Source organism: Symsagittifera roscoffensis, chromosome 1 (assembly GCF_963678635.1).
Source record: "Symsagittifera roscoffensis chromosome 1, txSymRosc1.1, whole genome shotgun sequence".
Classification (NCBI taxonomy): domain Eukaryota; kingdom Metazoa; phylum Xenacoelomorpha; order Acoela; family Convolutidae; genus Symsagittifera; species Symsagittifera roscoffensis.
In genome coordinates this window covers 77,846,519-77,874,507 of record NC_087062.1, presented here as the reverse complement: position 1 = coordinate 77,874,507, position 27,989 = coordinate 77,846,519, and the positions used below count along the sequence as shown (strand labels likewise).

General features: G+C 40.0%; 1 protein-coding gene across 2 annotated transcripts in view; it reads left to right on the top strand.

Moving 5' to 3' along the window:
- Positions 1–1,601: 1,601 nt before the first annotated feature.
- Positions 1,602–27,989, top strand: part of LOC134849814 (patched domain-containing protein 3-like) — a 69,021-nt gene continuing 42,633 nt past the window's right edge. The window contains exon 1 of one of the 2 annotated variants that reach the window (XM_063866545.1): positions 1,602–1,723. The gene's annotated coding sequence lies outside the window, so the exon portion shown is untranslated. The remainder of the gene's footprint in view (positions 1,724–27,989) is intronic. The other variant, XM_063866549.1, reaches the window with a different exon arrangement.

Sequence of the window (27,989 nt, the reverse complement as noted above, 5' to 3'; positions counted from 1 at the left end):
AGTAACAAATCAATTATGGCAAATAAGCTTCCTTCAACCAATTTGGAACGAGATTTCTAAAACGGAATAAATCTATTGAGCGAAATCTATTGCGCCTTAATTGCGCGAAATATATAGCGCTTTAATTGTCCCAAATTGGCCAAAATGCCAATCTTTAAACCCCAATAACTTAACGAATACCGATCGGGGGCGTTCAAAAGTGCCGAAGAACAACAGTGCCGAAAAAGGCGGGAAAATTTCAAAATAAACTAAACGCACTTTCTAAAGAGCGAGAAATTACTGACGCTAATTATCAAAGAAAATCACTCCAATTTTGGCACCAAAATGTCTGCAACTGCAAATTAAATAATTATTTTGGCGGCATAACGAGTAAATTGCAAATTTTCTCTCCCAAAATCTTTACGTGCCACTTAAGATTGTAAACGTTCGCCGTTTTATTTATGATTGCCGCACTTAATATGTTGAAATTTGTTTATTTTTTTGGCACTGTTGAACAAAGTTTTCATTTTCGGCACTGTTGAACTACATTTTTTTTGCACTGTTTTTGTACTTCGGCACTGTTGTACTGCCCCACAATGATTACAGGTGAAATATCTTTTCAAGTTCAAGCTCAGAACAACAACAAGACTGCTCGTATCATGGCAAAGCCCTGAATGTTCCGACTGCCTTTTAAGGTCTATGAAACAGTCAAAAATAACATGAAAAAATTAAATGTAAAAAAAGGAAAATAAAATGAAAAAATTTTGTGAAAAAAAAATTTAGTTTTTTTTGTGGAAATCATCCCCTCGCACGACATATAAAAAACAAAGTGATAAATTTCGCTTCTATTAACACATCAATTATGGCAAATAAGCTTCCTTCAACCAATTTGGAACGATTTCTAACACGGATTAAATCTCCGCTTACGCGTTAATTGCGCGATATATATCGTGCGTTAATAGTCCCAAATTGGCCAAAATGCCAATCTTGAAACCCCCATTTTTTTAATGAAAAACAATCACAGGTAAAATATCTTCTCGATGACAACAGCACCTGGATAAGCTCAGGACAACAGCACCTGTTGAATGATATAAAAAAATTCCGTCAAAAAAGGCTAGTTAAAAAGTCGAAATTTGTCTGAAACAAAAAAACCACCCCGAGCGCAAATAATCCGTTACTTTCATATCGAAAGTCGGAACAATCATAGTATAATAACTATCATATTCCATGATCATATAATAGTGCCAAAATAAGTTTGGAGGTGGTTAGAGTTGAAACCTTTGTGAGGTTAAAGTATCTGCCTGAAACTTTTGCGGAGTTTTCATTTTTTTTTGTTGGCGTATTTTTGTTGTCGCAAACACAAGTGCAAATAAAAATGGGCAGTAGTTCGAAGAAAAAGAGCCAACGTAGACAGTTTACCAACTAAAGGCAGCCACTATTTTGGGTCGAGCTGCATTTCAACTGAATCGCAGCTGCAAATGCAACAGTCAAACTCCATCAAATATTGAGCTGAAAGAAAATATAGTTTGCAAACGCCAAACTACTGTTTTTAGTTTGCCTAGCTCTTTTGTTAGTTCTTTGACCTTTTAAGCAGCCAATTCAATCTGCTAGTAATGTTAGTTTTTCATTTGTGACTGTGACTGCTTGATATTTTACTTTCAAGCAAATGTGTGTTTTGCAAATTTTGCGCTTCAATATTTTTTAAAACATCTTTTGTTCACGTCCTGTTGTCTGATTTCAAAAGGTAAGAGGAAAAAAGCTGTTCAGTTTTGTTGGAATACTGACCATTCAATATAAAATGAAAGTTTTTAAAGGCACTTTTTGGAAAATGTTGACCAAAAAATCGCGTTTTTTCGACGCGCGCTCCCCGTCAAAATTAAAATACATTGGCGACAAAGGAAACTTTTAGGGTCTGTCAGTCAAAAACGGATATCTCAAAACAGTACAAAGGAGGACCCTTTGGGTCGGCTGGGAGTCGAATTCCTGAAGGGAGAGGGGGAGAGAATACGCCCTTGTGTGTAATCAATATTTTAAGATCCTGGAACCTGATCTAAACTATATTTTATGATTGGATAAATTAGATATTTTACCACTGTAAAGTATTTAATATTAACCAATCATGATCCATCTAACTAACAACCCACTTATTTGTAAGTGCTGAAATTACTTGTAATTTCAGCACCAGAGAGATTTGAATTTAACTTAGAAATTAGTTGTCTCTCCAAGAGAACTTCAGCAGCCGCAATAAACCAGTATACTCTAGATCTATTGAGCCTAGCAGAGATTAGTTAAACACCCTGAGACTAGAAAGTATAAGAGTAAGATTAGGATTGGTATTAGACTAAGAAGTTGCACGAACCTATCCGGCCGAAAATAAGATAGCGTGACGAGCAGACGGTGTACCCTATCCGAAATTACTCTATGAGTTAACCACATCGGGAATAACTCATCTGGTGCGACCATAAGTCTCGAATAAGACCTTAATAGCTTAGATTTAACCAAAAATAGATTAGAATTTAGACAAAACATTTAAAAAATGTTATACGATGATAATTTAATCGAAATGTCTCTACGACTCAATAGATCAGAGCCGATATTCCGAACGATAACAGAACTACCCGGAATCGTAAGAAGAACTCAAACAAGAGACGACATACGACAAATTAGAAACTTACCATAAAATTATATGATTGTACGGCAAAAGCCAACACAAACTTTTATATTTAGAATCTTATTAGCAATGAATTTAGATTTTCATTTGCAAACATAAAATCTTGAAGTCATTCTTCATAATCATTTCAGGCGCTAAACAAAATTATTAGTATACAATAACGATTGATAAAAAGATCCCAGATCGTTTTCTTAAATTCTGCAGTCTTATATAAAACATGTTTGAAAAATATTTATTGAAAATCAAAACAAAAATTAGTAGCATGACAATAAATTGTTAGTAATCATAAAATCATCTGTTGTCCCAGCTTCATCACCTAAACATAACAGCAATCATAAGCTCACTAATACCATTAAAAAAATAAATTTTTTTCTTAAATAAATTTAAACCATTTTAAACTTAAATTCATTTAATTTTAAAATCAGATCATCAAGGCTTATCCTCGGATCTTAATTAATTTTCTATTTCACTAAATTCAAAAACCTGATCATCAAGGCCTATCCTTGGATCAAAAAAAAACAATTTTGTTCTCCCCCACCCACTTAGCAACTTTATAACGACCTCAAACGTCGATTCACTAACCAACCCTTCCAAAAAACCCAAGACAAAAAACCCAAATTTTTCAACAAAACTAACCATTCAAATTAGGATAAACAGTGAAGAACTTCGGTTATTCATCCTTCACTTGAACCCTCCTCTTACCAGACCCAGGATAAATCTTAGACTTAGTAAGTTTAAAATAGTATCTAACGAACTACTTCTAGGGCGTTCTAATTATACCTGAACCTTGTGGATCGATTTACTATTCTCCAACCCTTGAACACAATCACTACCCCTACGTAAGATTAAGTAAGTTAACACCCTAGCTTATACTAGCCACAAGAAAGTAAAAAATCATTCTTCGGAATCGATATACTTTTCTCTCCAACCCTGATCAAATAGACCCAGGTTAAGCTAACCAAAAAATCGTAAGGACTAACAGTTTAAGAAAGTAGACATCATCTAACATTTTTTTGCATCCCTCATCTTAAACCTTATGTCATTCAAAAATCTAGGAAATAAACAAACAATCGTTTTACACAATTGTGAAATAGATAACAAAAAATACGATCTTGTAATCACACCTCATACACAAACAGTTGGATATATTAGAACAAAACGACTAACAATAAAAAGAAAAATAATAAACAAACAAAGACAAATTACACGAAAAAGATTTTCAAAAAATAGAAACTCATTTTCAGAATCAGAAGCCAGCAATTTAGATGAACTCTATAAATTAAAAGAATCGATTGATAAAAATTGTCCCATTCACGATCAACTATATTTTTCCGACTCAGAAACAACTTCAAATTCATCAAAAAGAGGAAAAAGAAGAATAAAAAAGCAATATAAATGCAAACCAGTACACTTGTATAATTGGAATCAACCAATTAGACACATCGATAGTTATATATTAACAGTCATTAAACTAAAAAAATGAACCACAGCCATACTCAAAGTGACGATAGTCCAGATGACGAAGAGGTTTACCCCTTCCTCATAGATGCACCCGATAATAGAGGGCAGCATGACTTTTGCAAGAATTTACTCCTAAATTTGTTTGAACCCGGAATCAGCCCATGCAAAGCAAAATTCCCAGATGTAAAATTCAAAAGACAAATTATTGAACATTATCTGAAAAATATATGTAATTTAACACAACAATACGGAATCTACACCATAGAATTCAGCTCACCAAATCCGAATCACCGTAAATATGTAATTCAAACAGACGATCTTGAATTAGAATTTTCAAAAGTAATCTTAGAATAGATTAAAAGCATACAATATCATAACTCACAAAGAGCAAACTCCATATTTACTAACGAAGTCTTTGCAATAATATATAGCTATATTTCAATATTAGAAAAAAACAGAACTTCAAAGTATCTCACCAACTGAATTATCCAAACATACAAAAGTACGACATGAAATCACATTATTTTCAACTTTTCTACATATAATCAAAGAAAATTTCACTAAAGACGAGGTTTCACGACACACAAAACATGACTTACAAAAAATTTTGGCATGGTTTATAATAGATTATTTCACACATAATATAGACTTAATTTCACAAGCAAGAAAAATTTTCAGACCTCAAAATCCAAATGATGATACTGCCATCAAAGAACAGTCAGACTACGTTTGGGACCCTGAATAGCCTCATCCTGCATTTATAAATATCCCACAATCAATCTCAAGTCAAGCAATAAGTACAATATCTTATCAAAGAGATTATGTGAAAGTAGTACCACTGACCATTGATGCAACACCATTAAACTACAATACATTTTTACCTGATACGCGAAATAACAGTTTAAATTCGACCGTCATACACAATGAAAACCTTAATGGAACTAGGAATCTTACACAACAAGATATCCAAACACCATCACACTTCATAAATGAAGAAATCGTCCAAACAACAACAACTACACAACAAACTATTTCACCGATACATCCAAATTTAACAACACCAAAAAATACAAACACTTCACTGGCACAAGTAACCTTACAATCAACCGTTAAACCTTCGGTTGCTCCAAAATATTCACATATGGATCACCAAACATATAGACCTTTGACAGTACCGTCAAAAACACGAAGAACGTTCACAAGAAACACTTTTGCAGAACACAATTATAATTATGCACATTCGTCAAAAACAAATTATCCCCCACGAAAAACTTTTAATAATCATGTATGTTCTCACTATTGGGATAACCCAATGACAACAACCAACTCAGTAAGTTTTCGAACTAATTCACATCCTCCACAGGATCGTTGTGAAAATTACCCATTCTTTCAACAAAATAAAAATAAAAAGCAAGCACCTCATCATACGGATTACTTATCATCTGATGATGCTTATTTACAACCAGATAATTTTGCACCGTATACCCAAGAATATTGCGGACAAGGAGCGCAAAAACCTTATACATATAATAGAATTTTTTCTCCAAATCCAACAGATACACAAAATACAAAATCAACAACCAATACAAATACAAAATCCAACTAATAAACAATCTTTTCAACCAATTCAACCACAAAACCCAATGATTATGCACTTGTATCAACCAACTCAAAAGCAAAATGAAATACCACTCCCATATTACCTTGAACAACACGAAATAACAAAAAATCAACTTTCAAATTTTTCACAAATGCCAAATGCCGCAGAATCACTACAGATGTCAATGAATCCATACCTTATGGGTGGATCATCAATAACATCAAATAAACCTTAATGGTATTCACCGGAACAGACCCTGAATATTCTGTAGAAGATTATTTAAATGCAGTAACAGCAAATTTAATTTTAAATATAGGACCTGAACCAATTAATACACCACTACATCAGAATTGGATACATCGACGCACAGCGTTGATACAAACAACTTTGGATGGCGCAGCTCAAAATTGGTTTTCAGTTCTACCTATAGAAATAAAAATAGACAGGAAAAGATTTACACAAGAATTTTCAAAAATGTTTGACTCCGAAAGAAATAAACAACACCAAAGAGTTTTATGTAATGAAATTCGCAGATTACCAAATGAAACCATCAAACAATTAGCAGTACGTATCGAAACACTAGTTCGAAAAGCATATTCACTTAATACACATGACTATTAAAACACAAAAATGACAGAAACTTTAATGATGACTTTAACACCTCAATTAACGAAAATAGCAATAAAAAAGAGAGCATCTCATCCTTCTTCCATTCGAGAGCCAGATTTAGATTTTCGAAAACTAGTAGACCAAATAGAGCAAGCGGAAATCACAATGAAACTTGAAGAAACAGAAAATCTAAAACTACAATATGTTAATCGAATCGAAACAAACACTACACATATCAATAACATACAGGAATCAGATACAGACCTAGTTGAAAAAATCACTGAAACACTAAATATTTACGAAAAACACCCAAATTTTGAAGGCAAACCATCTTTCAAAAAATGGTGTAATTATTGCCGACGATATGGACATAGTATTTCTGAATGGAGACAAAAACAACAAGATAACCAGAACAAACCTCAAAAGTATAAAGAACCAAACAAATCATTCTATCAATATATGAAAAAAGATCAAAATCTACCAAACAAAAATGTATATAGTAACAACAGTTCAGGAAAACCACTTCCAAACAACACTAATTACACAAGGAATCGATCACCATATAACTCAAGTTATAGAGGAAGATCACCAGAACGAAGAAATACACAAAATTCTTCACAAAACCATTATAATCGCTCAAATAGTCGAAATAACTATACGAGATCAAATTCAAATGCAACACAATTCGTTTCTAGATCCAATTCCCAATCAAATTCAAGAAATAAAAATTATTCCAATAATCAATCACGAAACTCATCATATAACAGAAATAGAAACTATTCAAATAATCGAAACAGAAGTTATTCGAACAATCGAAATCAAAATTACCCGAACAATCAATCAAGAAATAACTCATATAACAGATCGAACTATCACAGATCAAACGACAATTATCAAAACAGATCACGAAATAATCCACAAAATCGAAATTCAAGTTATAATAATCGATATAGAAATTATTCTCAATCACCACATAGAAATAATAACCATTATAATAATTCTAAACATCGCTACAGAAGTAGTACACCCAAACATCAAAGACATATCAATCAAGTACAATAAAATGAAGAAACAACATCAGACCCCCCAGGTATTGATGACACAGGAAATAACGAACTACAACTAAATCAAATAAACTGTGGATCATCAGACACAGAAAGTGATACAGAAAACACTATCTCCATAAATATGATAACAGTTGAAAACAAATACGAACCTATTATATATGAAAAACCTTTTACATCACATATATGTGAAAATCAATTGCAACTCCTTCACAATTATTATATTGAACCCATCAATACTACACAAACTGCACAAGAAGTAAACAAAATCAACACCGTAAATAAATCCAATGAAAATGACAAAACAAAATGCTTAAATACAAATCATATTTACCAAAATGTACAAAAAGAACAACCCAAAGAAAAAATTTGGACAATACCATTTCTTTTAGAAAGTCCAAGAAACAAAGAATTTCAACCACCAGATCTTGAAATTGATTTTTTAATTGATTCAGGAGCAGAATCAAACATAATTAACATTCCCACATGGAATGAAATCAAAACATTACACACAAAATTAACGCCTCTTGCAACCCTTTAGTAAACTAGCAACAGCACAACGATCAACATTAGTAAATTATGGAAAAGTTCAATTATTCCTCCTCCCCACACGAACAATGGAGCAAAATAAAATTCTAAACAAACCATTTAAACAAATATTTCATATCACTGATATTAAACACAATATCATTGGCATACCATTTATCTCGAAATATATACCAACAATCAACATCTTGATCAGTAAAATACTAATCAAAGATAAGTACACAAAAACAAAAAATACAGCTCTAACATTTTTTCAAAGATTAAATAAACAACCACCATTCTTTTCAAAATTTTATCCAATTTATAACCAACAACGGAAACACCTGAAACCACTATCAGGAAATATATATAACTTTTCAATCAAACAAGTTCACCAATATGATAAAAGTCAAAATAAACAACAACTCTTTATGTCAGACTTTGAATTTAAACCTATCCATAAGTTTTTCAAAATCACGATTTCATCTATAAAAAATTTGAAAAATACGAATTCAGACATCATTTTGTTACATGTATATAACAATACACCGAATCAAGTTACATTACCCTGAGGACTTTTAGGATATTGCGAAACAAACGCTACTATATCACCCGTACATGAACAAGCATATCGCGTAAATAATATACTACAATTATTAGATATTTGTCAATCCACAATTCTTAACGAAGAACTATCCATAAATAATATAATAAGTAATGAAAAAAAAATACAGACTATTTCACAAAAACCCCATATTTCAAACCTAAATTCAATATAACCAACTATACAGAAGATCAACAGAAGTTTTTAACAATGTTTAACTTCCAACATTCACAAATCACAAAAGACGAATTTGACAAATTAGCCAAACAGCTAATAAAATATTCATCAGTCTATGCAACATCAAAATTTGATCTGGGAAAAATCAGTTCATCACTACATCTCCCGTTAAAACCCGACGCAGTTTTCAGAAAACAAAGAGCAAGTAAAGTACCAATTCATTTACACGACAAAGTAAATAGATTACTCGATATTTTAGAACAATACAAAATTATCTTACCGGTAAACAAAGAAGAACAACCAAAAGGTAACACATTTATTAACCCTGTTATCATCCTAGCAAAAGGAGAATCTTTAAAAAAAGTTTTAGACGCTAGATATCTCAATTCATTAATAGACGAATCAAAATGCAATTGGCCTATTGAACCAATCCAAGTTATTTTAACAAAAAAAAACGGAAAATATTTTACAACCGCAGATATGAATAGTGCATACAATCAAATGCCATTAGATGAACAATCACGACGTTTAATACAATTTGTTATTGGAAATCAACAATATGAATTCAACCGCCTATTCTATGGAATATCCATAGGACCAGCAGCATTTTCAGCTTTTATGAGCAAAATTTTTAGACCACTAATACTTAAGAAAAACGCAATCACCTATTTAGACGGTGTTTTTATGCAATCACAGACAAAAGAAGAAATGTTTATAGTTTTAGAACACTATCATAAAATACTTCAGAATGAAAATCTGAAGGCCGCCCCCAATAAATCACACTTCTTTCTAACACGAGTTAAATTTTTAGGACATAATATAGAGAGAAAGACAATCACTCCATTAAAATCACGCATTGATGCTATTCAAAAACTTCAACCACCAACAAACAAAAAGAAAATCCAAGAATTCCTTGGAATGTTAAATTTCTTAAGCAAATACGTTTATAAAATGCATTTATATTTAAGACCATTCTATAATATCCTCAGACAACAAAATAATTTTGAATGGAATACTGAACATCAAACACGATTTGAAGAAATTAAAAAACTTCTACCTGAACAAATTTCAAATACAATTCCAGATCCAAATCAACCATTCTATGCAATGTGCGATGCTTCAAATTTTGGCATCGGCGCAGCATTACTACAATCACACAATGGTACAAATAAAATGAACCTTATATCAGCAAATTACCGATTATTCACTCAAGCAGAGCTACGACTCTCAACTCTAATGAGAGAATGTACAGCTATAATTTATACGCTTACAGAATATGAATTTCTGATACTTGGATCAAAACATCCAACAGTTCTATTCACAGATCATAAACCAATCATTTTTCTCTTTACACAGAAGTCAAATCCAAATCACCGAGTTTATAGATTTCAATTAATTCTAATGAAATTTCCAAACTTACATATAGTCTGGACAGCAGGAAAGAATCTTGCATTACCAGATACATTAAGTCGAAATACACCACTTGAATTAATTACACGAAAAACTACAGTTGAAATACCCAAAAATATAAAATTTTACCTGGCAGAAAACGAAACATCACCTCGACTAGAATGCAAATATGCAGTAAAAACTGACATTGAACAATCACAGATAAATAACTTCCAACATTTCCCGCTTTACTTAGATTGCCAAAATAACCACTACGAAGTTGATCTACTTGGAACATCAACTTTCAAACCAATTCCATACTCACAATGGATAAAAAATAACACCCAACAAAAGCGAATAAAACACCACTCGCATAAAAAAGACCTTTTTCCGTTAATTGAAAAAGAAAATTTGACTGATAAAATAAATTTATCAGGACCACAAACAAATGATTCAAAATACACATTAAATCAAGTTTTTGACCTCCATGACCCACTTGACACAATTCCTTTATCTAAATTAGAAATTGAAAACATTTTTCTCCCCCCAACAGATAAAATTACAATTCATACCTTGAAACAGTATCAAAATCTTGACCCAGTAATTAGACAACTAAAATCGTGGCACAAATACAAAACTAAGCCCGTAAAAGCAGATACAACAATTTTAGGAAATAAAACACTCCTCCGATATTTCCGAAAATTTAATCATACAACAATTAATGAAAACACAGACCTTCTAGAATATCAATTAAATGATTCTACAGTTCCCTGTCTCCCTTTAAGTATGATTCTAATAGCTTTTAATATTTCACATACACAAAACATTAAAGGACACTCTGGATCAGAGAAAACATATTCAAATTTCATACAAAATTTTTATTTCCCAAATGCACCAATTTGGATAAAAGTACTATGCAATGATTGTATAGTATGTCAGCTAAATAAACCTTATCCAAATGAAAAAAAATAGCACAAAAACAAGATTTTAAAGGACAAAATTTATATTTTAACCACCGTATTTCATTCGATACAAAAGGACCAATTTCACCATCATCTGAAGGAAACTCCTACATTATGGTAATTGTTGACGTATTTACACATTATGTAGCACTTAACCCAGTACCACATTGTAACGCTTATTACGCTTACACAACACTTTATGAACACTGGATAGCCAAATTCGGATTACCCGAAATTTTAGTTACAGATAACGGTACAGAATTCATAATTAATGAAATCATCACACTAGGTCATTTAAATAACATTAAGCACAAACCGCGTACATCTCATGCACCTTGGACAAACGGTTTAGTCGAAGGTATAAACCGTTCACTACAAGAATATCTTAGATTATCATAAATGGAAATGATACAAGATACACCGAATGGTCAGCAGATGTAAAATTATTTCCCTTAGCATACAATTCACAAATTACAACAACTCTAGGAATGTCACCATATGAAATGGTTTTTAATCAAAAGCCACGTAAACCAATTATATTTACTGCAAACTCTCATAAAAATGCACAAGGTCATTGTCAACCGAATAAAGACTCAATTTTTTATAACCTACCTTTACACACACATGATGAAGATCATTTTCATCACCCACAAATCCTTAAATTAGCCTCCGCTACACACACCGAATGGATTTTAAATAGAGATAAAAAACAAAACGAAATTTCCCAAAAAGTAACAAAAAAATTGTTACAAAGGCAAAACATTAACGATTAAATAAATTCACGCTTTACACCAGCCTCCGAATTAAAAATTGGATTATTTGTCTTAATACCAAAATTTAGTACACAAAAAAGAATTTCTAAAAAATTACAACCCCTTCGTAAAGGACCATACCAAATAAATGCCAAACCCACTGACGTAACATAAAAAATCACCGATTCAGACCAAAAAGAAATTGTTCAACATAGAAACAATCTATTGCCTTACTACCCGAAAGAATACGCACTACGCGAACTAACTCAATTATATTCTTTCACAGGTTTAAAAATTATTCAAAATCACCCACATACGGAAAGTGAAATAAATACTTAAAATGACATTCACCTTGAAAAACAAAATAAAAAATCAACTACAACCAAAAACAATACAAAAAAGCTAGATCAAAATATACCTCAAAAAGAAAGAAAAAATAGAAGAATGAAAGAAAAAATTTTACCCCAAGAACAAGTCGAGAACTCAGAACAAAGAGAGTCATCACGACTTAGAAATCAACCACGCAAAAACTACAAGACATTCATCCCACAATCTAAAATATTAAAGAAAAATGAATTTCAAAAACAGCTTAAATTTTAAAATTAATAATCTTTGTACCTCTGAAACATTTTGAATTTTCATTTTTCACAATAACATGCTGCAAACACACAGCGATTCTAGTTCAAAATTAGCCAATAGGATTCATTCAATCCGTCACCTTCTATAACTCTAACACAAACCAATTAGACGAAAGATATTAAACTCCAGGCATATCTATAACTATAACTTTACAACCTCCAGGTCAAAAATAAGCAGACCACTCAAACTTGACAACTAAAAGAAATACTACCACAATATCATAACCCTCCTTTATCAAACAACGCAAAGATCAACAATATTTTCCCAACTTAGACCTCGAAAACCCCCCAAACAAAAATTTTAAATTAGCCTAAAGAAAAAGAACGACCATAATAATTTAGCCTAAAGTACAAAATTCTCAAAAATACCCCAGATCACCTGACAAATAAAAATAAAGTAAAGAAGACCTCCCAAACACCATAAAATTCGCCCCCAACATTTTTTCACAAAACTCAACCCACTTGTCAAAAAACCAATAAATAATTCGACCATACTTGAAAATTGCCCCAAACAACAAAAAATATTCGACCAAGAAGCCATTTCTTAAATGCTCCTCTCTCGATCAGTCAACATAATTTTCAACATTTTCATAAACTTTTTAACAATATTTTAACTCTTATTCATATTTCTCTTTGATACTTTTGAAGCTTTTATAATAATCTTAATCATTTTTTGCAAAATTTTTTAAATTTTCTACTCCCTATTTGAAATATATCTCCAATTTTTACAAGCCATTGACCATATTCACAGGTACGAAAACCCAAAACTTATTTAAATGATACGAACCATTTTTAGTAGAACAGATATTTTTTTACTATTTGTAATTTTTATAACATTTTTATCATCCCTCATATTGACAATATGCAAATGTATAAAGAAAGCAATCATAACATTCGCCTTAGCAACAATCCTTCTAATTCTTTTTCTAGAAGAATACTACAATAAACATACATTTTTTCACTAAAAAGAAATCAATCAAAAAAACCCTCAAAAATTGCTAACAAACAATCACACAGTCAGTCTTCACCGACAACATCCCAAGAAAACCCGACACCACCTACAACTACCCAAAACCCCCAAACATCCACACGAATTTCTTTCCAAGATAACCCATATACTTTTGAAGAACGACACGCTCGCTTATCTGAACCACTAGAACCAGTTCAGCGATAGGCACCTCTAAGTGAACCAACATATAACTTGTACCCAACACTACCACAAAAATTAAGTAGAATACGAAATATTAGTCAAAACCAAAATACAGTTGAAATAAATAGACAAATTATACATCCACGACGAAACAGAAATTTTCAAACCCCCCGAGTTCATTTTGATATACCCCAATCCCCATCACCAAATACTCCGGAAAACCCAATTAGCATATTACCAGAAACCCCTACACTTCTTTCACATCGTAGCACCTCAAGTCTACCCTCAGATTACTTAGATTCAACACCAACATCTGAAAAAATACGTGAAAATCCCTTTAACCCCCCAAACCAAACATCACGACTACCATATTGGACAACACAATCATTCACACAAGGTGAACCAATTTTAATAAATGATCCAATAGATATTTCTACAGATACAACAACATCATCATCACTACCAGAAACATTATCACTACCATCAACACCATCAATAAGCCAGATTTCACCGACGCCTTTCCCTTTAAATTTCCCAAATAACCTCGACGCTAGATATCGAGAACAATTATCAACAAATATCCCTTTAAAATTAGACTGGAACACATTCACAGCACCCCACCATTATTTGGACAACACCCAGAAAATAACCGACTCCACAACTGGGCACTTAATAGATTACAATATAGGCAAGATATCCACGAAGACATTCGTGACCATAACATCCAAATACTCCAACAAAATAATCTACAATTAAAATTTGAAATAACGGTTAAACTAAGCAACATTGCTCAACATCCTTACCCATTAAACCCACCAAATATAACAGCTCAATCGCTACCACCACCATTTATAACAACTGAAGTAATATATAAATACGACAGATATACCAAAAAGACAATTGGTTACATAACCTTTTTTATTCCGTACTCAGGATTATCATACACATGTATATTCTAAAAATATTGATTTTTCTCCAACTCCTTTTTCTAGTAATCTCCGATCAGAACATAAATCCTTCTCCCCGCACAGGACCCCAAGACTTATTAGTAACACATTATGATTGTGAAGAAAATGAACAAAAAACACTACACAAATATGCAATAAATCAAGTATCACGATGCGAAACAGAACCACAAGCTATAGAAACTACAAATGTAATAGCGACACTCTATTCAAAAGCCTGAGCAACAACAGTCATAGGATAGAAATTTACAGCAACATTTTCCGAGAAGAAAGTACATTGTTCACAAGTTTCAAACGGAAATAAAAACCGACTTGACCGTGAATCATTCTACCAAAGTAATATAGAACGACTTCTACATCTCAATCCCGATGATTGTAAAAACGAGCTACCCAGACTAAACATCACAAGAAATAAAAACACCGACAAGAAATTAGTATATTTTCAAGTCTTTGCCGATTCTGTACATCAAGCAGAACTTAAAAGATATCAAGGACATATAAAACTAGATGAAAAATACCTGTAACATTCGTCTACTGCAGTCACACATGAGGCTTAAGAAAAATAGGCCCTATAACCACTGGCTCAAGGGTCAGGGACACTATCTCTTGTGTTTTCCCACCTCAAGAACGGTCGGAGCCAGTTCGGTTCGCTTATGACATGAGACTACGACCCGTTACAGCTTAAAGGCTACTACTAAAATATCCCCCCACTCTAGAATTAGAAACGTCCCCATACTTAGGTCTCTAGATACCCAAAATACATGAACGCCGTTAAAAACCGGGTTGGAACAATCCGTTAGGTTACTTTTTATTAGACAGTGTGACTTTGATCCATTTCAGATGGATCAACCTAAAACTCGCCTTACCTCAACATAACAATCATAAAACACACTCTAGAAATTAAATTTGTACTCACATAGCAGCACGCTCAAGAATTGGGAAATAATCCAGTCAGTAACTAACTCAAGAAATAAATAACTAAGAGAAGTTTAATGTTTTATAGTTTGGACAGCAAGGATAAGTTCATGCTCTAGAATTTGAGTTCTCTTGGACCGTTGGGACACTCTAGTTGTCCGCCTTTCCGCTGAAGGTTCACTCTGGTCCAGCTTTAGTAATCGCTCTCTCGGGGATACTCTGTCTTCTATTTCAAGTAGGACAGCTCTACTCTCGATTGTATATAGACGGAAATTGCGAATAGCAATTTCCCACTCGTTTTTACTTTCTAACTTTCCCGCAATTGCTCTAAAATTGTTCTGATTTCTTTTTCTGATTTTCAGTTGTCGCGAGAAAATCGTGCATGACATGTTCCATTCGAATTTTTGAAAAATAAAATTTCTCTCCAAAATCAAGTATTTTCTGCTCTTCTCAAGGTCAAACTTCCAAATATGACCGACTGGCACATACTCCCCGGACTCGAGATCGATGTCCTCATCGCGCGCTGTCTTCTGCCAGTGAGTCCCAGAAAAACCGAGTGTTGCTCAAGATACAGTGCCAGTGGTCATTTACAGAAGTTTGCAGCAGATTTAAGATTATCTACACCCCAAAATTCACGACCATTTAAAATTTTCACACTATTGCTAAACAGCAATCAAAATCTGCATTTACCTGCACCTTTGAATTTTTCGCTTTTCAAGCCAATCATTTTAAAAATTCTTTTGTCCTATTCAATCAGGAAATTGTCATGCAGCATTTCGATTTATATAATAGATATAGTATATTAGTAACAATATTTACTTTGTTAAAATTTCTTTTTCGTGAATCCAAGTTTCACTCGGATTCACACTCAAGCCCCCCTTCCCTCTCAAGACTCAAGATCCATCCGATTTGCCCATTCACCTCGTGCTCTTTGCCTTGGATGTACTGCATCCTGAAGTGCTAGATGCGGCAAACTGTCTCAACAGTTCCTCTTCATCATCGGAACTAATCACAATCTCCTCCCAAGCCTTCAGTTGTTCATAAGATCGCATCCATTCTCTCTGCTCCTGCAATCTCTTTGCCTGGTTGGGTAGTGCCTTCACCCTAGCTTCTCGGTTCAAGCAAAAGGAGTTGTGCAGGCTCAAGCTCACGTTCTTCGCCAGGTCTTCCTCTAGTATCGACTCCCTCGCTTTGGTATTGTCTCTAGACATCTTACCCACTCTCTTCCATCCCGTCGTGATCGCATTACGATGGGTTAGCAGGGGTCTCTTGAAAGCTTCCGGCCCAATCTCGGCCTGGAACTGTCGATACTCCTTTTGATGTTTTCTCATGTGATCTTTCGTTGCCCTGTACAACCAAGACGTCAGTGTCGCCCGAAACCATGGAAAGTACCTCAAGCGACTCCATACGTGCCTGACTTCCGTTGGTATGGAGAATACTTTGCACGCAGTCTCAAACAACTCAAGTCTCCTGCTGTAGTCTATCGCGTATATTGACTCAGCCGTTGGTGTCGTCGCCTCCCGATACTTCGTTATATTCTCTTCTATCCATCTCAGAGCTAACATCGTGCTCACTACTAAGAGCGTCACCTTCTGCCGGTGATCCGGCAGTCCGATCGACCGAATCTCTTCCACATCCCACACCAGGCAAAGGTTCTTGTGATCTGGATACCACACCGTTTGTGCCAAACAGTGGCATGGGCATTCCCCATGAGAGATCTCAATGCTCCTGAGATTACGCTCCCCTGAGGTTTCCAAGAGAGGCTCAAGCTCCATCATTTTCTCGTGCATCGTGTCATTGTCTTCCAGGTTTGGAGTACTTCCCACAGGTTTCCCGATCACGTTTTGTCTCTCGTGATCGCTTGTGTTTTCTCTTTCCAACTTCAGAAGATCTTCTCCCCAGATTTCGCTCAAGTCATCTCTCAATTCTTTTGGTACTGTCCCTTTGATTTTTCTCAACAACTTGTGCGAGTGATGCGATATCCGAGCCAACCTCACGCACTTGGGCACTGAGAAGGCCTTGTCCACCAGTATTCTCTGGCTGGACACTTCCACCATCGCCATGTGTAGCGGGTAGTGACTTCCGCACAAGTTGGCCATCATTGACCCTATCAGCGACTTCGCGTTCAATGGCAAGCCATAAGCTTCGCTCAAGGGAAATCCCATTTCCGCCTCAAGACCAACCTTCCAGCTCCGGATGTGTTTTTGAGTCACCTGCAACACCCCGGGCCATGATTCTACGCTCAACGCCGTCACTAAATGATGCTCAGACTCCAGTCTCTCCAGTGCCTGCAGATCACACATTCTCGAGAAGAATCCGAGAGCTGTCGCTATATTCACCGTGGTTCTCGCGTAACATTCCGCTATTATTTGCACTTCACTTTTCTCCCTTTCTGTGATGTCTTCGAACCAAGTGACCAGATCTTCTTTTTGAAACGACAGTATTCTGACGCATGACCGTCCATCGCAGATGTGCTCTCCGTTCCCACACGTCGAATCCAGACAGCTACCCGGCTCCAATTTCTTTGTTGACCCGGGGTCGCTCGTCCTTTCGCTTGGTTCTTGCATCTGGGGTGTGATTAACTTATGTAGCACACTCAACTTCGCCAGATCTTCATCTTCCGTTGGGGCTAACCTCACTCGCTCGGTGGTTTCCTCGATTAGACTCGCATGGGGATGTGGACACCAGGAGGGTCTTAGTAGCTTCCATATCACTCCCAAGTTCGTGGTTAACAAGCCATTTCCACCGCCCATGTTCACTTCAACTCTCTTGTTTGAGCGCGGTATGCTTATCACCTCTGGTGTTTTCTCAAGAATCAGGCCCAGGCTCGGCCCCTCTTTCTCCACTGCGTCTATCTCCATTATCCTTTCTGTCCAAAACTTCAGTAGCTCCGCTACCTCATGGTTTCTGTGGGCTCCTCCAGCTTCCGAGTCTAAGAAGGGATTGTAGGCTATTCCCATCACTCCAGACACATATTGGTATTCCCCCTTCTCACTGAGTCTCGAGTATTGTTCTGACGAGGCCAGGTTACGGTGAACATCATGTTCTTCCTCGAACTTCTTATTAGAGAACCTCCGTACCTCGTCCAGCTTTCGATGGTTCTCCAAGGATACTCTGGAGCTATCTTCTTTCTCTATTCCTGTACTCTGATATACGTTCAAGATGATCGTTGAGACTCTTCTCTCCATGGTTTTACTTCCACTTGCTCTCTGGTGGCATGCCAGGATGGTGCTATCCGACATCATAGACATTGTCCATCTCAAGAAACATGTGGCATCTTTTCTTCTAGCCAGGCTCAAGCCTGAATTGTCCCTGGCCACGTGTTGCATCAGTGCCTGATACACCTCTAGCTTCTTGCTTCCCAACTTCAGCCTGTCATACGAGGTCAATGTCTCCAACTCTATTCCCACCAGACTCCAGGTGAACATTAATTGTCCCGCAGTTCTAACGAAGGGATTCGCCATTAGTGGCGGTGCTGATGAGGATGTTCTCATCGCCTCTTCAAAATGATCCTTCAACAAACTCTGCCAGGACCTCTTCAGATGACTTGCCATCTCTATCTTATTAACCTCGGCTTTCTGCTGGGTGGCCCAATTGCGTCGCCTGCGAGCTATTCCACTATCCAACTTCTCCAAGCAGTCCTCCATTTCCTTCAATGTTTCGAGGGCCACCCACCACGTCCGGGAAGTGTTCCTCGTCTTGTTCCTCTCCAATGGATCACTCGTCACTTGTTTGCTCATCTCCTGATGTGCCTTCGAGATCCATTCTTTGCCGATCTCCACTTCCCCTACCTGTCCGTTCGTTGAACCTCTCTTCACGTTTACCTTCTGAGGCTTGAAGTCTTCTTCTGACGTAGAACTGGTGGAAACCTCTATTTCCTTTTCTACTTCAAGTGGTTTCCTGAGTTCCGAGCTGTTCTTGTATGCCGCCGTCTTGCATCGGGCCAAAACGATGGGCGCCGTCTCCCTCAAGTTTCCCTCCGAAACAGCATCCACTGAAGGACTACCCCATCCTTCCACTTCTCTCTTCCTCTTGCGAGTCTTCACGTCTCTGCTCGAGGGTGTGGTGGCTATCATCATTGATTCTACCTCTCCATCCACTCCTTCCAACTCTTGCCTCCCCCCTGCTCGAGCCTTAAGGATATTAGTACTTTTAATCATATTACTAGTCCCAACCTTATCCCTTTTTATATCATCAACCATTTTATCCACAGTTTTTCGTTTCAGAGTAGAGCTGTCCTCACATTTCTCTTTTCTAGTCTTCGATCGTGCGTTCCTCAGCTCCACTAGCTTGTTCAGCAGCTCTTTTCTTGCTTTCTCATCCAGGCCCGTTCCTATCAGGAGCGGTTCCCCGAATCTTACTACTGCGTCCCACAGTTCCTTCTTGAACTTGTCTAGCGTCGTCTCGCTGCCCACTTCTCGATTGAATTCCTCCAGGAACTCCTGCCAAGCGTCATCCTCGAGAGATCCCAAGAATATGTCCCTGTTCCCTTCGAACGTGTTCTTCCCCCTTTCCTCCGAGCTCAAGAGTAACATCCCCATATTGAAGGTCTCACCTGCCAATGGCAATTCTAGGTTCTTCCGCGGGGACGGGTTCAGAGGTGGTGTGGCAGTATCTGCCCAATTCTCTTCGCTCAAGTCTTTCAACAGCTCTTGAGTGGTGAGTTCCTCCCCTGATGGCCCTGGTTCAGGTGTATTCCCCACCTCCATGTCCTCTCCAGCTTCACTGAGAGTTTCATCCATACTTTCTTCCTCCGATTCATTTCTTCTTCTCTCAAGAATTCTTTTGAATCGATCCTCAGCGGGTCCGCTCCTCTTGTCTCCAGGCGTGTCCACGGATAGTGGTGATGGTGTCGCAGGATCCAGCTTCTTGTATTCCGTCAGTGCTACGTGCAGTTGACCTGCTGCATCTAGCTCTGTTCCTTCCTGTCTTATTTCCACCTGTTCCAAGCCATAGGGCGCTTTATATTTTCTCGTGGCAAATTTCATGTCGTCCACCAGTGCGACGTGCCCCTCCATCACGATCATCCTGCCATCATCCCATATGGGCAACATGTTATCAAGTCCCTCCTTCTCAAGAGTTCTCAAGACTTTCCTCACCTCATACCCTGGGGGCTGCGAACCTCTACTCTTTTTCGCTTGCGTCGTCCACGAATTTACCTTCATCTCGCTGGTATGGAAATAGACCGCCGCCGTGTAGCCAATGAACAGGGGGTCCCAGCCATCAGTGAAATCCTTCTGCATTTCCTCCGCCCTCATCCTCGCCATTATGGAGGGAACTACCAAGGGACTATTCATACCTAAGGTCATCCTCCTGACTATTGGGAACTCAGGCATGGTTGCCGGGAGGATTTCTTTCTCCATTATGGTCTCTAGCTCCCTCTTCACCAGTGCGAAGCACTCCTTCCAGGCAGGAATTCTCAAGATTTCTCGTCCGTCCGCCGTCAATGGGTTCAAGTTCCAGAATTTGGGATACATTTCAATAGGGCCCTCTCGCTTGCCTCCCATTCTGCATTGCATTTGTCCCCTGAAATTGCACACCATCATCTCAGCATCTTTCACTTTTCCGAAGAGTACCGTGTTGCTCATACGCGCCCTGAGCACTTCCTGCTGACACCAATTCAGTGCTGCACCATCCAGTACGCTGATGAGACTCAAGTGCGTCACCGAGTGACGATACGTTATCACCAGGGGATCTGGAAACGCGTACGTTACTGCTGGACCATAGATGCAGGTCACCACCTCCTCCAGACCTCGGATTATCCCCATTGGGTCCGACCTCATTGCCAGACACAGGTCCGTCAACAGAGGCATCCCTCTGTTCGCCTTCTCCCATTCTTCTCTCGAGGTTGGGTTTTCATCTTCACCCGTCATGTATCGATTCTGCATCATGAGGTATTGCACCAGCAGTGTCTTCAACCCTGCGGCGCACTTGTAGGAGCTGGTTTCAATGCTCGTGTGGACTTTCCCCATAGACAGAGGTTCTCCATATTCCATTAACCGATGAAACGACACCAATTCCCCATGGGTCAAGAGCACTAGTGCCAGATACCCATCAACTCGAAGTGTCTCCACTCCCCGACTAAACATATATGCTGGACCCATATTGAACAAGTATCTGGGGTAGACCAAATACAGGGCCAAGAGCAGGCTGATGGGCATGCCCAGTATCTCTTGCACGAAGGCTCCGAAGATAGTCGCCGTGGTGCCGAACACTCCTGCCAAGAATTCTCTCTCCCAGCAAGGACTCAAGAACTTGAGAATCTCGTAATCTCTCCTAGTTTTCAATTCGCCGTTGGCGTGCTCTCTCCAAAATCCTCCAATCGTCACTTCATTGGCGGCCGAGACAAATCTAACCACCGTCATGTCTCTCCTTTCAGCTAGCTCCAGTTGCTTCTCTAGAAAACTCCAGATCTGTTTCACGAGGAGTGGTGCTTCCTCCCTCGTTTTATTCGTGGCGTTCTCCAGCCTTGGTGTCAGGAATGGCCACCAGCCATTCTCTTGGGTCAAGCGATATTTCATCGATTCTAACTGTTTCTCCGTCTCGACCACATTTCTTCTCTCGTTGCTGGGACCTCTAGTCCTGCTGGTGGAATTTGCGACTTTCACATCCATACTCCGGAACCACAGGCTGGCCGTCAACTGGTTTATCGCCGGGTGATCGTCCCCGATGACTGGGCTGAACTTGAGTTGTCTAGCAAAGTTCGATATCTCTAGCAAGAGTACCTCATCCAATACAATCAAGACATCGGCTAGTCCGTAAAAGCCCCTCAGCGCATGAGATATGTCAGCCCATGCCGCTGGTAATTCTGATCTGTAAAGTCTCAAGTTTACTGGCTCCAGCTCTCGATTGGGGGCTGCCATCAGAATCCGCCATTCACTCCCTTCCGCTATCAAGATTAAGACCGCATACACGAATTGTAGGGCGGGTGGCATGCTGGCGTATCCTGGGGATGTGGTAAACACCACCTTTGTCTTGGACCCAAATCTCGAGGCTACGTTCTCTTGTACCTCATTCATCGCCGCAAATAAAGCCTGAATAGCCTCCCATATCTTCTTTGATGTCGGAACCTCTTTGCCCTTCAGTTGCTCAAGAAGTCCCATCGCGTGCAGGTGGTCATTCATTCCTGCAAACAATAACAGCTCAGGTTCACAGGGCATCTCCGACTTTATTGCCACCACTAGGGTCAACATCTGGTTCAATTCGGCTCCTGGCAAAGAGTATACCAGAGTCTCCGGCCAGAACAACTTGGGAGACGTTCCTTCGAAGTCTGATCCCGCCACAATGATCACTCTTGCAGCAGCTGGATCTGCTCTATCATAAACTGCCAGAGTCTTGGCCAATTGGGTGCCACCACAGGGCTTCCCGTACCTGGGATCCTCTGCCAGCCTTGGACCTTCGTAAGCAGCGTCAGGCAACTCCATCCCCCCCGGGTTGAGCAGCTTGTCTACTACCTTCAATTGCGCCGGGGTTGCCAACTTGATCCTGGCGATGCCAGTTCGGTGCTTGGGAGGTTCTGCTATAAGTCCAGGACTCCCTAGCTGCTTAAGAGGCCTGTAGTTAATGGGTCCCATGATCGTTTTTGTGGGAATTCCAGTCAGGTCTGTAGTCTCCATTAACTTCGTTCTCGAGAAATGCGCCTCGTGTGCTTTCAACCAGTCTACGCAATGATGTCTATTCAAGTCCTCATGCGACACTCGTTCAATCCCCAGGGTTTCCGCCAACTCTCGTCTGCATTCCAAAGTCTCTAGATCCAGTTCCTTCACCTTCTCAGGATATCTCAAGCGGGTAGTCTCCCTAGACTTCTTTTCTCTCCTGCCATCTGCCACCACCACGGAGGACATCGCCGAGGTCGGAGGTGTTGATGACTCTACCTCCTCCGACTCCATTGGTGTGGCACTCTGCAATCGGGTCTGATTGCTCCTCGAGCTATCTCTAGTATCAACTCTCGCTCCCAATCGACCAGCCAAGGCCCTCGAGGCAAGGAATGGTGGGTTGGGAGGTGGCCCTAAAGTGAATTGGGCTGTCTCCAGCAGGTCCGCTTCTAGCGTGTTTATGTGAACCTGGAAGACATCGTTCAGCCACTCAGCTCCCCTTGGCCTATCGAAATGGATTCCATCTTTCGAGGTGTCTTCAGGGAATCCCTTGTTCTCCATGCGTTCTGCAACGTCTAACAGCCTGAGAGGAAGCACACTGTTTCGGTGTATTTCTCTGATCGCCTTGTTCAGGCTCCGCACCCTCTGGTTCATCTCTAGGGAGTGTTGATCAAACATCATGTTATAGGGGACCGTGCATATCGTCAACAGGATGGGATCCATTTGGATCCTCAGCTCCTCAAGAAGGCAATTTATCTTGTCGCCTAGCCTCGTCACTTTCCTTGCTTCTCCTCTCGACACGTCGTTGGTCCCAACCATCAAGGTGACTGTGTAAACTTTGGTCATTCCTAGCATGTCCAGAGTTGCCAACATCTGTGGCGTAGCAGCTCCAGCGAAACTCAAGACTCCCGTCTGCCAATGTGACCGGATCTGGGTCAACACCCGCACCAGGCTGTCCCCTATAATCAGGTGAACCGCACCCTCTGGCACACGAGGTGGCGCTAGATACTGCACCCAGGCTGCGTCGTGGAAGCAGTCCCTCCTGGCTTGCTGTTCCGCATTCCAGTCCAGCCGACTATGCTTGTGGTAGTTCCCCTCTGTGTCCTTCTTGTAGCTCGCGATCACGACGTTTCTGACCGGCTGTTCCCTCCAAGTCGGTGGAAGCTCTGGCCTTGTCGCTCTTTCACGACTCTGCTGCTGCAATTTCTCGCCCAGCTCCTTCAGGCGCGATGAGGCGCCACTCACCTGACTACCGCTCGAGGTCGAGGTTGGTGTGTATCCTGGTAACACCACATCCATCAGAGGACGTACAGGTTGGGTCTCTAGATTGCGCAAGGAGGGCGTCGCGTCATTCGGTATCCAGACCTCCAACCCTTCACTCATGTGTTCCCTGGCCTCGCGGTCAAGGTTGAACCGTCCTCTAGCCCTGGGAGCTTCATCCACCTCCATGCGCGACTCTGGCCTTGAGCTTGTCACCACTCGTTCGTTTGACCTGGCTCCCTTTTGTGCGTCCAGCTCGCGTTGTCGTTGTTCTATCCTTTCCAACTCCGACTTTAGTTGATCGCGATTCGCGGCGTTCTCCCGCACCTTTAGCTCCTGCTGATGTTCCGCCCTTAGCATCTCAAGTAATTTCAACGTCTGATCCCGCTCGTCGACTGCCTGGTCTCTCTCCAGCTGAAGCCTCTCCCTATCCAACTTCGCCTGATCCCGATCGAGGTTCGCTTTATTCCTTTCCTTCAGCGCCTTCTCAAGCTCTTTCCTTAGGACTCCCAGCTCCGGATATGCCTCGGTCGTCTGTTGCGCCCGCGACATCGACGGCACCTTACTCGAGCTCTGGCCCGTGGATCTCGCTGTTGGCCTCGTCGGTAGCGGGAACTCTCCTGCGCCGTGTTCGGTGTTGTTACTCAGGCCAGGATTTCTTGCCAAGTCAAAGCCCCTTACTCCTCCATCCGCATTCCAAGACAACCATCTGGTCTGTGCTCGATTTGATATGCCCTCAGTGGTGTAGCCGACTATCAAGACAGCCTCCGTCGCAGACTCCCTGCACTCGCCCTGGTCCTCCAACTGGAGGATCGCATTCAGCATCACCGCCATTCTCTCGTCGATCTGGGTGTGGTCCAGGTCCCTCAAGCGTCTGTACAGCTCGTCAAGAGTGGGCCTCTGCAGAGCCGTGGGCATAGAGTTCCAGAATCGGTCTGCCATTCTTTATAACTTCGGGATGTGTGTAGATAGATGTCAACCAGCTCAAGAATTACCTTACCAACTCAAGAATTACCTTACCAACTCAAGTATTACCCAATTCAAGAAATCTCTAGAAATCTTCTCTTGCAAGCACTTGCTGTAGATCCGGATTGTCGCGTGTTCAATCAAGATTCTCTTTTTCTGTTTCTCGTTTGAGTGTAGTTGGATATTCAACTTTGTTTTCAAACTTGATCTGAAAACATAGAGCTCATTAAAACTTAGTATGTCACGTTCCTATCCTAGAGACCCCCCTTCTACCCATATGATTAAAATCTTATCATTCACATATCACTTAAAACAATTTGATTGGATCTCCCTTAAGAACATGCAGATTCATTTTATGTTTTAGCACCATCAATTCTTTCTTTTAAAATTCAATTGTCATGCCAATCACATCTTAAGATCCCTTTACCTGCGCCGCACCCCAGTACCTGACTCAAGACTCCTCCCTCACACCCGACCTGATACCTCCATGTACCCGACTCAGGCGATGCTCAAGTAGTACTTCTTGTGAAGATGCACCATTATCTCGGTTTCTGCAAAGACCACATGTAGGATAGCGTACAATTCCCTCGAGCTCAGTTTGCCCCTATTTGGGTCGTACACCGGCATCGAGACCTCCACTATTCCTCTTTCAATCATGAAGTCACGTAGTCTTGTCAGTGCCAATATCACGTGTTCGGGATCAATTGTGTTTCTGTCGTTGACTCTCGTTACTAGGAAGCAGAGGTATTTGCCCGGGACTTGTGCCACTGACGGTGGAAGCGCTGCTATGCCTCCCAGTCCTGGCCTCTGTCTGAACAGAAACTCTACGTTCTGGTACTCTCTTTTGAAGTCAGCCTCCAATCTTGATTTGAAACTCATATCCGCCGTGATGCAGATCGCGCTGGTCCTGTTTGACAGGATGAAGTCGCTATCTGTTATCATGATGTTCTCTGAGTACTCATTGGGTATTTCGAATTTCGTTTTGAAATTCCTTCCTATGGTAGGCTCTGGTTCTTCTTCCTCCAGTTCCAATCCGCTTGTTTCCCTCACTTCCTTGAGCTTCTTTATCATCAAATTTTCGGTGTGGGTAAGTCCTACCCCCACTCCCCGGACAAAAATATTTATCGACGTCCCCGTCGATGTAGTCGGGTCTGAATTGTCCTTAGGGATGTCCAGTGGCCTGTCTGTTGCTGTCCATCCGAAAAGAGGGTCCTCTGTCTTCATGTAATTTGCTGCTGATATATCGACTTGCTGAATGCTTTGTCCTTCGTGGCTCTCGTCCTTGACATCACGCATCCACTCTAGAATCCTCAAGTTCGTGTTCTCCCTCCTTTCTATTTCACTCTGCTCGAGATCCGTCTCCAATTCTGGCGTCGAGTAATCATCCTGCGGATAATGTCCACCATCGTCAATGACCTGCCATTCCTCTCCGGCTTCCAGTTCGCCTGCGCTTAGTAGTTCATCGCCCAACTTGTCTGGCTGTATCTTATCGATCAAGAAGTCATCCCCGTACCTATTGTACCTCATGCCTGTGCGTTTACGATTGCCAGTCCTGGTTTCCGGTGGTGTTGGTCGATCCGGCTCCATCCACTTCGGTACCTCGTTTTGCTCTGGGTCGTTCCAGTCTTCTTCTACAAATGAACCTGCATCCGACTCCACTTCTATCTTTTCGTTGTCGTCCAAACTCAAGTTCTCATTACCATCATTTTTCTCTCTGGTGCCTTTCTCATTCACTTCGCACGCTGGTTCCACCACCAGGTACTCAAGACCTTCCATGTCTCTTGGTAGGCACCAGTCCTCCGGGGACGGGACATGAGGCTTCAGATTTTCGTAATGTGCTGCTCGCCCTGTACTCAAGCGATAGAACCGTCCTTGTTGATGTACTTCCGTAATCATGAACGGTCCTCTCCATTTCTTGAGTAGTTTCTTTGTTCCCTTGGGCGGTATGACATTTTGGAAGACCCACACGTATTGGCCCACTTCGTATGGCTTTGCTCTTAGTATCTTTTCGTCATATTTCTTGCGTTGCCTCATTTGCGCTTGCGCCGTGTTTCTCCGACATAGCTCGTTTAGCTCTTGTTGTCTTTTGATCGCTTCCTTCACGTATGCTTGAGGTGACGTCCTCTTCCCCTCGTACTCCGGGTAAAAGAATGTTATAGGCATTGCCCTTTCCCTGCCTGTCAACATCATGAAAGGACTGATACCCGTCGTTGAGTGCTGAGTACTATTATAGGCTCCTACTACCTGTGGCAGGTATTTGTCCCAGTCCGTCATGTATCTCGAGCAGTACACCCTGAGCATGTTGACCAGTGTCCTGTTCTGTCTCTCTACCAACCCATTGGTCTGTGGATGATAGGTCGTCGAGTGCGCTTGAGCAATGTGTGATCTCTTCATCAATTCTTTTGTCAAGTCTCCCACAAAAGCCTTGCCGTTGTCTGACTGGAAAGTCATTGGACAACCATATCGCGATATCCAATGCGTTATCAGGTGATCACATGTCTCCTCTGCCGAGGCTGTCTGGCACGGAACCGCTTCCGCCAACTTGGTGAAGTGATCTATTATAACTAGTATTTGGTTATAACCCGACTCCGTCATGCAGATTTTCTGATGGTCTATCTGCACCACTTCATTGAATTCCGAACTCTCGACAGACTTGAGGGGAAACTTCATCTTCCTTGGGTCTTTTACTTGAAGGCATGCTAGGCAG